This window comes from Oncorhynchus nerka, linkage group LG10 (genome assembly GCF_034236695.1).
Source record: "Oncorhynchus nerka isolate Pitt River linkage group LG10, Oner_Uvic_2.0, whole genome shotgun sequence".
NCBI lineage: Eukaryota > Metazoa > Chordata > Actinopteri > Salmoniformes > Salmonidae > Oncorhynchus > Oncorhynchus nerka.
In genome coordinates, this window is record NC_088405.1 from 70,326,578 (window position 1) to 70,339,519 (window position 12,942).

Consider the following 12,942-nt stretch of genomic DNA (forward strand, 5'->3'; position numbering starts at 1 on the left):
CTATCTACTTCGAATTCAGAGCACTCTTAACTGAGTCTGCCAGAGCACAGAATAACTAACGAATTTACACTCAACGCCTGTTGAATATGGCCGGTGTCAGTAAACGTTGGCAAAAAAGCGTCAATTGTTGCCAGCAGCACAGTTGCAGTCACCAACTGGATAACCTAAAACATCCTTACCAGCTCTGCTAGGGTGAGGAACATGGTCAGAGTGAGCTGTTCTCTCATCTGTGTCCGGAAGTAGCTAGCCAACGTTAGCTAGTTTTCTTGGGAACTTGACTGCTGTTGTTAGGACAGAATGTTCGGATCAACCCTTAAATAGATGGGTTGTGAAAAATATTAAGAGGGTGTGAACGATGCTGAATGAGTGATGGTGCGAGACAAAGAAGAGCTCTCCAGTAGGTACCAAAAATTCAAAGGCCATTTTCTCAAAGTGAGGTTACAAGTTACTTTCAAAGCAGAATTACTTTCCCATTCTTCCTCAAATGTGTATGATATGCACTTTTCTAGCTCTGAGTGTCACGATAAAAAGCACAATTTCAAATGTTGCTACATAAGACCGAATCGAGTCGGTCGATCACGTATATTTGGTCCACATACAGTGGGGTCTGAAATGACTATTTAATTTTTTATTTTATTTCACCTTTATTTAACCAGGTAGGCTAGTTGAGAACAAGTTCTCATTTGCAACTGTGACCTGGCCAAGATAAAGCATAGCAGTGTGAACAGACAACACAAAGTTACACATGGAGTAAACAATTAACAAGTCAATAACACAGTAGAAAAAAAAGAGAGTCTATATACATTGTGTGCAAAAGGCATGAGGAGGTAGGCGAATAATTACAATTTTGCTGATTAACACTGGAGTGATAAATGATCAGATGGTCATGTACAGGTAAAGATATTGGTGTGCAAAAGAGCAGAAAAGTAAATAAATAAAAACAGTATGGGGACGAGGTAGGTAAAATTGGGTGGGCTATTTACCGATAGACTATGTACAGCTGCAGCGATCGGTTAGCTGCTCAGATAGCAGATGTTTGAAATTGGTGAGGGAGATAAAAGTCTCCAACTTCAGCGATTTTTGCAATTCGTTCCAGTCACAGGCAGCAGAGAACTGGAACGAAAGCCGGCCAAATGAGGTGTTGGTTTTAGGGATGATCAGTGAGATACACCTGCTGGAGCGCATGCTACGGGTGGGTGTTGCCATCGTGACCAGTGAACTGAGATAAGGCGGCGCTTTACCTAGCATGGACTTGTAGATGACCTGGAGCCAGTGGGTCTGGCAACGAATATGTACCTTGATAAAGATGAGAAAAATGACTGTATAAAATAAATTATTCAAATACTGGGCCATATTGTATGCAACAATACATGGAAAATGTATACTAATACAATTGCTCAGAGAAAGAGATTTTGTTTAACAAGTTTTTATATTTTTCTCAGGAAGGTAGGGGTCAAAATTATTGCCACCCTTTTTTTAATACCTTTCAATAGGTACTGAGCATTTTTCTAAAATGTTTTATGAGATTGGAAGCGATCTTAGACCATTCCTGCATACAGAATCCTTGATGTCCTTCATCTGTACTTATGGACTACATTCTTCAATTCAGCCACAAGTTTTCAATGGGTTTGAAGTCCAGAGACCGATTAAACCCCCCTACCCCCAAAATGTGGCTGGCCCCCACATTCAGACAACTCCTTATCTCACGGTGAGGAGGCTCGTACCATCACTCCTTACTCACTGAATATGTATTTGAGAACGCAGTATTTGCTATCAAGGTCAAGCAGCAGACTGCTACTGTACCTTCACAGGGGAGTCATTTTCCCCTTGAGTGTCACTTTTTACAGCTTTTATCTGCACGCATTTTCTTACCAAGCCCTGGGCAATAAATGGCAACAGACTGAAGTGACTTTTAGTGGGAATAAAGTCAACACAGGCAATTTTGTTTCTTTAAAACATCGACAGAACTGCTGTAAACATAGTTTGTTTTGTTCTCCTCCACTTCTTAAATTGTACTTTTTTCTATTAATCTATTTTTCAAAATCCCTCAATGCAGATACAATCCACATCTAACATAAAGCGACCATAGGCATGGTTGTGACTTGTCATGACAGGTTGTGAAAATCTAGGGATTATCTCTCCACATGTAATAGCCGTCCATAATCTCTTTTATGATTTTATGTTTATCTGGAGGCATGGGGATATTATTAACGCTTTGATATGTTTTGACATCTCTTATACAGTGTGATTAAAAGCTTTGCTCTTCTGCGGATTTGTGAGGTGTCTGTATGTGTACATCCATGTGTGTATATGCGTGTGTTTTTGCGTGTACACATGCATATGTGCATTTTAAGGTATGTTTGTGTGTGTGTGTTATGCGAACATGTGTGCGTCCATACTGTACATAAATACAGTATATGCATTTATGTATATCCAATTAAGACCCAATGCTCCAGTTCACTCCTCCTCTGGCAGACAGTTGTGGGGGAATTGAATACCCAGAGGAAAAACGGGGACAGAAAATCCAGAGCCATGCCAATTCACTACATGTGTAAGATAAATGGACCCTGACGGGGAACCCTCGTTAGAATGCCTCGTCTGAAAAAAGCCTAACTGATATTGGCCGGCACTAGCCCAGCCGCTGACAGCTGACAGGGCAAAAGAACAGAATCAGCACAATCTGAACCTACCAACATCCAGTTCAATGAATGTGGCTGGGTGTTAGGTCTGTGGTCTGAAACAAACTCACATGGAACTGTGGCCTTAATTCAATCATTGCAGAAAGTAGATTTTCTGCATTGATTGGATGGAGTGGACACTTGATTTCAGAATAGGCCGTTGCAAAAGTGTAGGGTAACAAAAATCTATCTGCAATTCAGTCCTCTCTTCAGTTTTGTTATTCATCCCATTGTAATAATGTAAGAGACCTGAAAGTAAGCATAATTGATAGAGATGTGTAATGCAGTGTGTTGATGCATACAGTGTGTTGAGGCATAGGAGACACCTGGTTGTCAACCTCTGGAAGAAGGACTGTATATTAAAATGGCTATTCTACTCATTAATTATCGGTGAACTCGCAATGCTAATACCTATGCCATACTGTATTCCATCTTATAGAGCAGATTCACCACATTCATAAATCATAAAACAAATCACATTCTGTAATACACATCACATTTCCTCTCCCTCTGCCTCAGCAGTGTGAGACTCAGCCTATCCTCGCAAGCAAGAGGAGCCTCTGCTGCCACTCTTATTAATAGTCAGAGGCTGCTCCAGGGCCAGGGAGCCTGAGCTTGGCTCATTGAATTACAGACAGCAGCCTTTATTCTCCTGCCCAGGAGGCGTCGGTGGTGTAATACAGCAAAGCAGGGGCCATGCAGCAGTAACAGCATCATGCCACAATGCTAGCCTATGTTAACATTAGCGGCAGTGTTAGGCTGACACTGTTTCATTAGGTTGCTGCCCCCACATGTCAGCTCTTAACAGCTCTAAGGCAAGTTGAGGCTAGCTGCTAGCAGAATAACAGATACTCTGTGCATGTTAATGTCTGAGCTGATGAATATAAAAGGATGGAAACGTAGAAAAACTTTTGCTGCAATATTTAAATCTGCATTGTGAGTGTCACAAACAGGTACTGAAAATGCCAGGCCACCACACAGTTCATGCTGCTGGAGGGTCATTAAGATGGCCACCGCCACCACCTGTCAGTCGCTCATCTGCCATTGTTTGTTCATGTCTGTGGTTCTACTTTTAAACTCGGACAAAACAGAGATGCTTGTTCTAGGTCCCAAGAAACAAAGAGATCTTCTGTTGAATCTGACAATTAATCTTAATGGTTGTACAGTCGTCTCAAATAAAACTGTGAAGGACCTCAGCGTTACTCTGGACCCTGATCTCTCTTTTGAAGAACATATCAAGACCATTTCAAGGACAGCTTTTTTCCGTCTATGTAACATTGCAAAAATCAGAAACTTTCTGTCCAAAAATGATGCAGAAAAATTTATCCATGCTTTTGTCACTTCTAGGTTAGACTACTGCAATGCTCTACTTTCCGGCTACCCGGATAAAGCACTAAATAAACTTCAGTTAGTGCTAAATACGGCTGCTAGAATCCTGACTAGAACCAAAAAATTTGATCATATTACTCCAGTGCTAGCCTCCCTACACTGGCTTCCTGTCAAAGCAAGGGCTGATTTCAAGGTTTTACTGCTAACTTACAAAGCATTACATGGGCTTGCTCCTACCTATCTCTCTGATTTGGTCCTGCCGTACATACCTACACGTACGCTACGGTCACAAGACGCAGGCCTCCTAATTGTCCCTAGAATTTCTAAGCAAACAGCTGGAGGCAGGGCTTTCTCCTATAGAGCTCCATTTTTATGGAACGGTCTGCCTACCCATGTCAGAGACGTAAACTCGGTCTCAACCTTTAAGTCTTTACTGAAGACTCATCTCTTCAGTGGGTCATATGATTGAGTGTAGTCTGGCCCAGGAGCGGGAAGGTGAACGGAAAGGCTCTGGAGCAACGAACCGCCCTTGCTGTCTCTGCCTGGCCGGTTCCCCTCTTTCCACTGGGATTCTCTGCCTCTAACCCTATTACAGGGGCTGAGTCACTGGCTTACTGGGGCTCTCTCATGCTGTCCCTAGAAGGGGTGCGTCACCTGAGTGGGTTGATTCACTGATGTGGTCATCCTGTCTGGGTTGGCTCCCCCCCTTGGGTTGTGCCGTGGCGGAGATCTTTGTGGGCTATACTCAGCCTTGTCTCAGGATGGTAAGTTGGTGGTTGAAGATATCCCTCTAGTGGTGTGGGGGCTGTGCTTTGGCAAAGTGGGTGGGGTTATATCCTTCCTGTTTGGCCCTGTCCGGGGGTGTCCTCAGATGGGGCCACAGTGTCTCCTGACCTCTCCTGTCTCAGCCTCCAGTATTTATGCTGCAGTAGTTTATGTGTCGGGGGGCTAGGGTCAGTTTGTTATATCTGGAGTACTTCTCCTGTCCTATTCGGTGTCCTGTGTGAATCTAAGTGTGCGTTCTCTAATTCTCCCCTTCTCTCTTTCTTTCTCTCTCTCGGAGAGAGGACTACCTGACATGATGACTCCTTGCTGTCCCCAGTCCACCTGGCCGTGCTGCTGCTCCAGTTTCAACTGTTCTGCCTTATTATTATTCGACCATGCTGGTCATTTATGAACATTTGAACATCTTGGCCATGTTCTGTTATAATCTCCACCCGGCACAGCCAGAAGAGGACTGGCCACCCCACATATGCTCTCTCTAATTCTCTCTTTCTTTCTCTCTCTCGGAGGACCTGAGCCCTAGGACCGTGCCCCAGGATTACCTGACATGATGACTCCTTGCTGTCCCCAGTCCACCTGACCGTGCTGCTGCTCCAGTTTCAACTGTTCTGCCTTATTATTATTCGACCATGCTGGTCATTTATGAACATTTGAACATCTTGGCCATGTTCTGTTATAATCTCCACCCGGCACAGCCAGAAGAGGACTGGCCACCCCACATATGCTCTCTCTAATTCTCTCTTTCTTTCTCTCTCTCGGAGGACCTGAGCCCTAGGACCGTGCCCCAGGATTACCTGACATGATGACTCCTTGCTGTCCCCAGTCCACCTGACCGTGCTGCTGCTCCAGTTTCAACTGTTCTGCCTTATTATTATTCGACCATGCTGGTCATTTATGAACATTTGAACATCTTGGCCATGTTCTGTTATAATCTCCACCCGGCACAGCCAGAAGAGGACTGGCCACCCCACATAGCCTGGTTCCTCTCTAGGTTTCTTCCTAGGTTTTGGCCTTTCTAGGGAGTTTTTCCTAGCCACCGTGCTTCTACACCTGCATTGCTTGCTGTTTGGGGTTTTAGGCTGGGTTTCTGTACAGCACTTTGAGATATCAGTTGATGTACGAAGTCCTATATAAATACATTTGATTTTGATTTGATTTGATTAGTAATTTGGCAGTCGTTCCTCGTCGTCTGTTGTCATCAAGCGTCTGTGGCACCCAGTCCATGGTCCAGTCCAATAAAGGCGACAGAGGGGCGAGAGAAAAACATGCATGAGCAGGGAGCCATTCTGAACACAAGTATTAGACCACACTGACACGTTTAATCCCCCTCTGGCTGCAAGGTTATCAGCGGCTGAATTTGCCATGATCCCGGTGGTAGAGGCGACAGCAGTTCGATGTGGTCATCCTCCTCCACCAGCCGCCCAGATGTGAGCTGGGAGATCCATTGTAAGGGGCTCAGGTAGCTCGTTAGTCAATCAGGCCCAGGTATGGCAGACCTGCCAAGGGGGCAGAGTCCAAAATAAATCAATTAGGAAACTCAAGAGGGAGAAACACATCAACCCATAGAAAATCATCTATAAGTATAAAATAGGGCACATGCTAGTTAGGTTTCCATACAATTGGCAAAAGATTTTCAGATTATTTTTATATCAGTAGTGCTTCCACCAAACAGACTGATAAAAATCAGTGCGTGATGGTGAAATGCACACAAAATGTACTTTTTCGCTTAAGTTTTCATGTACCGAATAAAAATTTAAAGTTCAATGTGTTTCCATCTAATTTTCAACACCACCAATAGTTGTCACAAAAACTGTTGCGTTATATAGCAAATTATCAATATGGTAATTGTCTGTCTTGCAAGTGTGTCTCCTCATTCATTAATTCATGTACATGTGCCAGCAGCCGACAACATGAGCTACAGATATCATTTGAATCCATCTGCACCCCTTTCCATTCCTCCTTAGGCACTCACTTCTGACATCAGACTGAGTTGTGAGTCAGTAGAGGTCCTATTTTACAACCTCTACCTTTAAATAGTCTACTGGCCCAGTCTGTCTGCTAACTGAATCAGGGTTTTGAAGAGATGTGACTTTTTCATAGCAGGTTTGGAGAACTTATGCAGCAGGTTAGGATAATTAACGTAGCAGGTTAGGATAATTAGTTTAAGGTTAGGAAAAGGGTTAGGGTTAGCTAAAAATGTTCTCCTAACTGTCACGCCCTGGCCATAGAGAGGCTTTTTATTCTCTATTCTCTATTCTATTCTCTCTTTTTATTCTCTATTCTCGGCCGGAGTCCGCACCTTTGGGGGTACTGTCACGTCCTGGCCATAGAGAGGATTTTTATTCTCTATTTTGGTTAGGCCAGGGTGTGACTAGGGTGGGCATTCTATGTCCTTTTTCTATGTTTTGTATTTCTATGTCTTGGCCTGGTATGGTTCTCAATCAGGGACAGCTGTCTATCGTGGTCTCTGATTGAGAACCATACTTAGGTACCCTTTCCCCCCCACCTGTTTTGTGGGAAGTTAACTTTGTCTTTGTTCAGGGCACATAGCCCAAAGCTTCACGGTTTGGTTTTGTTCTTTGTTTTGTCTGCATAATTTTCAATAAAGAGAAAATGTACGCTTACCATGCTGCACCATGGTCCAGTCCTTCAACCAGCCGTGACACTAACCTGCTATGAAATGTCACAACCGTGAAGCATGGTGATACTTTTATTTATTTAACCTTTATCTAACTAGGCAAGTCAGTTAAGAACAAAATCTTATTTTACAATGACGACCTACCCCGGACGGTGCTGGGCCAATTGTGCGGCCGGTTGTGATACAGCCCAGGATTAAACCAGGGTCTGTAGTGATGCCTCCAGCACTGAGATGCAGTGCCTTAGACCACTGCTCCACTCGGGAGCAAAGCCCAGACAGCTGAGTTTGGCCTGACCTTCCTCTCTTTCTTTCAGCTATTATGCCGGGGACATTACCTTTTAGAATGGGAGATGTCCATATATGACAGGGGAAGGAAACACAATAAATTGTCCCTGGCAGACACAAATCCAGTCAAGGTTTACCTGGGAAATACCAAAGGACGTCTGCAATGTATCGCCATTTTGAGTGTTTGAAATGGTCAGAGGGCCTGTGTTTGAAACAAGGGTTCATTCAGAGGTTTTGCTCTGTGTGTGTGTGATCTGTGATCTGCCATGGCAACACGGTTAGTCTTTGGATGATCTAGGTAGCGCTGAAGACATGTTTTACTGAAAAAGCTGTGAACGTCCCACAATTTTGGCAGTGACTCTGTTACAAGTCACTGCTGATTTATCACTGTTGAGGTTTCACTGATTGGGCAGTTTTCTGAGGAAGCAGCAAAAGATTGTCAAAAGATACATTGCCTTGCAAAAGTCAGACCCATTGGATTTCTTCACTTTTAATTGTGTTACAAAGTGGGTTTAAAATGGATTGAACCCTCATTTTTGTAAAAAAAATCTACATAAAATATTCAGGAATGTCAAAGTGGAAGAATGTACTGAGCTAAAATATGGAATTGTTTTAAGATGGAAATACCATGGATCATTTAGCTATTGATTTAGAATTTTAGGACCCCTTTAGGTGTAAAATAAATATTTATATATACATTTTTTGGATAAAATATTGAATTTGAGCTTTCCTAATACAGCCAACAGAAACGCATAGAATAGCACCACATTCATGAACGGCAAAAAATACAGTTAAAAATATATCATAAGGAATAAGGTTTTGAAGTGTTTGTCCTATTTCTAGGAGATATAAGAAAGCTCAGGATTTTTTGTTGTTTGGGACACATACAATGCCTTCGGATTGATTGGAGACCAACTGTGGTAAAAAGTTAATTGATTGGACATGATTTGCCTATATAAGGTCCCACTGTTTTCTATTTTTTTTTTCACCTTTATTTAACCAGGTAGGCCAGTTGAGAACTGATAAAGTAAAGCAGTGCGACAAAAACAACAACACAGTGTACAGTCAATAACACAAAATAAAATAAAAAATATAAAAATATATGTACAGTGTGTGCAAATGTAGAAGAGTAGGGAGGTAGGCAATAAATAGGCCCAAGAGGTGAAAATAATTACAATTTAGCATTAATACTGGAGTGATAGATGTGCAGATGGTGATGTGCAAGTAGAGATACTGGGGTGCAAAAGAGCAAGAGGGTAAGTAATAATATAGGGATGAGGTAGTCAGGTGTGCTATTTACAGATTGGCTGTGTACAGGTACAGTGATCGGTAAGCTGCTCAGACAGCTGATGCTTAAAGTTAGAGAGGGAGATGTAAGACTCCAGCTTCAGAAATGTTTGAAATTCGTTCCAGTCATTGGCAGCAGAGACCTGGAAGGAAAGGTGGCCAATGAAGTGTTGGCTTTGGGGATGACCAGTGCAATATACCTGGTGGAGCGCGTGCTACGGGTGGGTGTTGCTATGGTTACCAGTGAACTGAGACAAGGTGTGGCTTTACCTAGCAAAGACTTATAGACGACCTGGAGCCAGTGGGTTTGGCGACAAATATGTAGTGAGGGCCAGCCAACGAGAGCATACAGGTCGCAGTGGTGGGTAGTATATGGGGCTTTGGTGATAAAACGGATGGCACTGTGATAGACTACATCCAGTTTGCTGAGTAGAGTGTTGGGGGCTATTTTGTAAATGATATCGCCAAAGTCAAGGATCGGTAGGATAGTCAGTTTTACGAGGGTAAGTTTGGCAGCATGAGAGAAGGAGGCTTTGTTTGCGAAATAGGCAGCCGATTCTAGATTTCATTTTGGATTGGAGATGCTTAATGTGAGTCTGAAAGGAGAGTTTACAGTCTAACCAGACACCTAGGTATTTGTAGTTGTCCACATATTCTAGATATCCAGAGTAGTGATGCTAGTCAGGCGGGAGGGTGCAGGCAGCAATTGATTGAAGTGCATGCACTTAGTTTTACTAGCATTCAATTGACAGTGCATGTCAGAGCAAAAACCAAGCCCTGAAGTTGAAGGAATTGTCAGAAGAGCACCGAGACAGGATTGTGTTGAGGAACAGATCTGGGGAAGTATACCAAAAACATTCTGCAGCATTGAAGGTTCCCAAGAACACAATGGCCTCCATCTCTCTTAAATGTGTGATGTTTGGAACCACCAAGACTCTTGTAAGGCTGGTTACCCTGGCAAAATTGAACAATCGGGGGAGAAGGGCCATGGTCAGGGATGTGACCAAGAACCAGATGGTCACTCTGACAGTGCTCTAGAGTACTCTGTGGAGATGGAAGAACCTTCCAGAAGGACAACGATCTCTGCAGCACTCCACCAATTATGCAAGTGGCCAGACGGAAGCCCCTCCTCAGTAAAAGGCACATGACAACCCGCTTTGAGTTTGCCAAAAAGCCTCTAAAGAAACTCAGACCATGAGAAAAAAGATTATTTGGTCTGATGAAACCAAGATTAAACTCTTTGGCCTGAATGCCAAGCATCACATCTGGAGGAAAACTGGCACCGAGAAACGGTGGTGGCTGAATCATGCTGTGAGCTGAATCATGCTGACAACACAGGAGTGGCTTGGGGACAAGTATCTGAATGTCCTTCAGTGGCCCAGCCAGAGCCCAGACTTGAACCCAATGGAACATCTCTAGAAGTACTGTGCAGCGACGCTCCCAATCCAACCTGACAGAGCTTGAGAGGATCTGCAGGGAAGAATGGGATAAAGTCCCCAAATAAAGGTGTGCCAAGCTTGTAGCGTCAAGGCTGCAATTGCTGCCAAAGGTGCTTCAACAAAGTACTGAGTAAAGGATCTGAATACTAGTGCAACTGCTGTCGTGACGTGATTATCATTAATTAACGTGATGACTGCTATTTATCGAATAATTAACTACTACACTTAATTATTACCCGATTAAATATTGTAACAATTAACAATTAATTTGAGGCACCATGGGAAAAGTTTATTTAATGAGGTACCGTCTCCCGAATTAACTCAAGAACATATACAGTTGAAGTCGGAAGTTAACATACACCTTAGCCAAATACATGAAACTCTGTTTTTCACAATTCCTGACATTTCATCCTAGTAAAAATTCCCTGTCTTAGGTCAGTTGGGATCACCACTCTTTTAAGAATGTGAAATGTCAGAATAATAGTAGAGAGAATGATTTATTTCAGCTTTTATTTCTTTCATCACATTCCCAGTGTGTCAAATGTTTACATACACTCAATTAGTATTTGGAAGCATTGTCTTTAAATTGCTTCATGTAGCGTTCCACAAGCTTCCCAGAGTAAGTTGGGTGAATTTTGGCCCATTCCTCCTGACAGAGCTGGTGTAACTGAGGCAGGTTTGTAGGCCTCCTTCCTCGCACAATAGTTTTCAGTTCTGCCCACAAATTTTCGATAGGATTGAGGTCAGGGCTTTGTGATGGCCACTCCAATACCTTGACTTTGTTGTCCTTAACTTGTTATGGCTGCAATCCCGCTAACGGGATCGATATGACAACTACCAGTGAAAATAGATTCAAACCACAGAAATCTCAAAATTACAATTCCTAAAACATACATGTGTTTTATATAATTTTAAAGTAAATCTTGTTGTTAATCCCACCAAAGTGTCCGATTTCAAATATGCTTTTCAGCAAAAGCACTACAAACGATTATGTTAGGTCTCCACCAAACCACAATAAGCACAGCCATTTTCCAGCAAAATATAGCATTCACAAAAAGCAGAAATAGAGATAAAATTAATCACTAACCTTGAATTATCTTCATCAGATGACACTCATAGGACTTCTTGTTACACAATACATGCATGTTTTGTTTGATAAAGTTCATATTTATATAAAACAATCTGAGTTTACATTGGCGTATTAGATTCACTAGTTCCAAAAACATCAAGTGATTTTGCATAGCCATTTCAACAGAAATACTCATCATAAATGTAGATGATAATACAAGTTATACACATGGAATTATAGATATACCTCTCCTTAATGCAACCGCTGTGTCAGATTTCAAAAAAGGTTTACAGAAAAAGCAACCCATGCAATAATCTGAGACAGAGCTCAGAACAGTAGCCAAATTAGCCGCCATGTTGTAGTCAACAGAAACCAGAAAATACATGATACATGTTTCCTTACCTTTGATGAACTTCATCAGAATGCAGTCCTAGGAATCCCAGGTCCACAATAAATGCTTGATTTGTTCAAAAATGTCCGTTATTTATGTCCAATTAGCTACTTTGGTTAGCGCGTTTGGTAAACAATTCCAAAGTCACAAAGCGTGTCCACTATAACGTGACGAAATATCCAAAAGTTCCATAACAGTCCGTAGAAACATGTCAAACGATCTACTGAATCAATCTTTAGAATGTTGTTTACATATATCTTGAATAACGATCCAACCGCAGAATTAGAATGACTTCAGATGACCGGTGGAACGCAGGTCCTTCACCTGTGAACGCGCATGGTGAAAGCATGGTCAACTCGTGGCAGTGGTGACTATTTCCTGTCTCATTCGACCCCCTTCACATTAGAGTCATCAGACAAAGTTCTATTGACTGTTGACATCTAGTGGAAGGCGTAGGAAGTGAAAACTCATTCATATCTCGCTGTAATTTCAATGAGAGCTTGGTTGAAAATCTGCCACCCCCAGAAAAAATACAAACAGGAAGTGGAATTTCTCAGGTTTTTGCCTGCAATATGAGTTATGTTACACTCACAGACATAATTCAAACAGTTTTAGAAACTTCAGAGTGTTTTCTATCCAATTGTAACGGTTTTCTTCCGTTGAAGGAGAGGAGGACCAAAATGCAGCGTTGTTAGAGTTCAACATGTTTAATAAAGACCATACACGAGAACACTATAAAATACACAACAACAAATGTGAAAACCGAAACAGTCCTATCTGGTGCAACGACACAAAGACAAGACAATCACCCACAAAATACCCACAGAATATGGCTGCCTAAATATGGTTCCCAATCAGAGACAACGATAGACAGCTGCCTCTAATTGACAACTAATCTAGGCAACCATAGACCTACAAACTACCTAGAAAGGAAACAGCCCCATAAACACACAAAAAAACCTAGACCAGACAAACACATAAATCCCCCATGTCACACCCTGACCTAACCAAAATAATAAAGAAAACAAAGATAACTAACACCA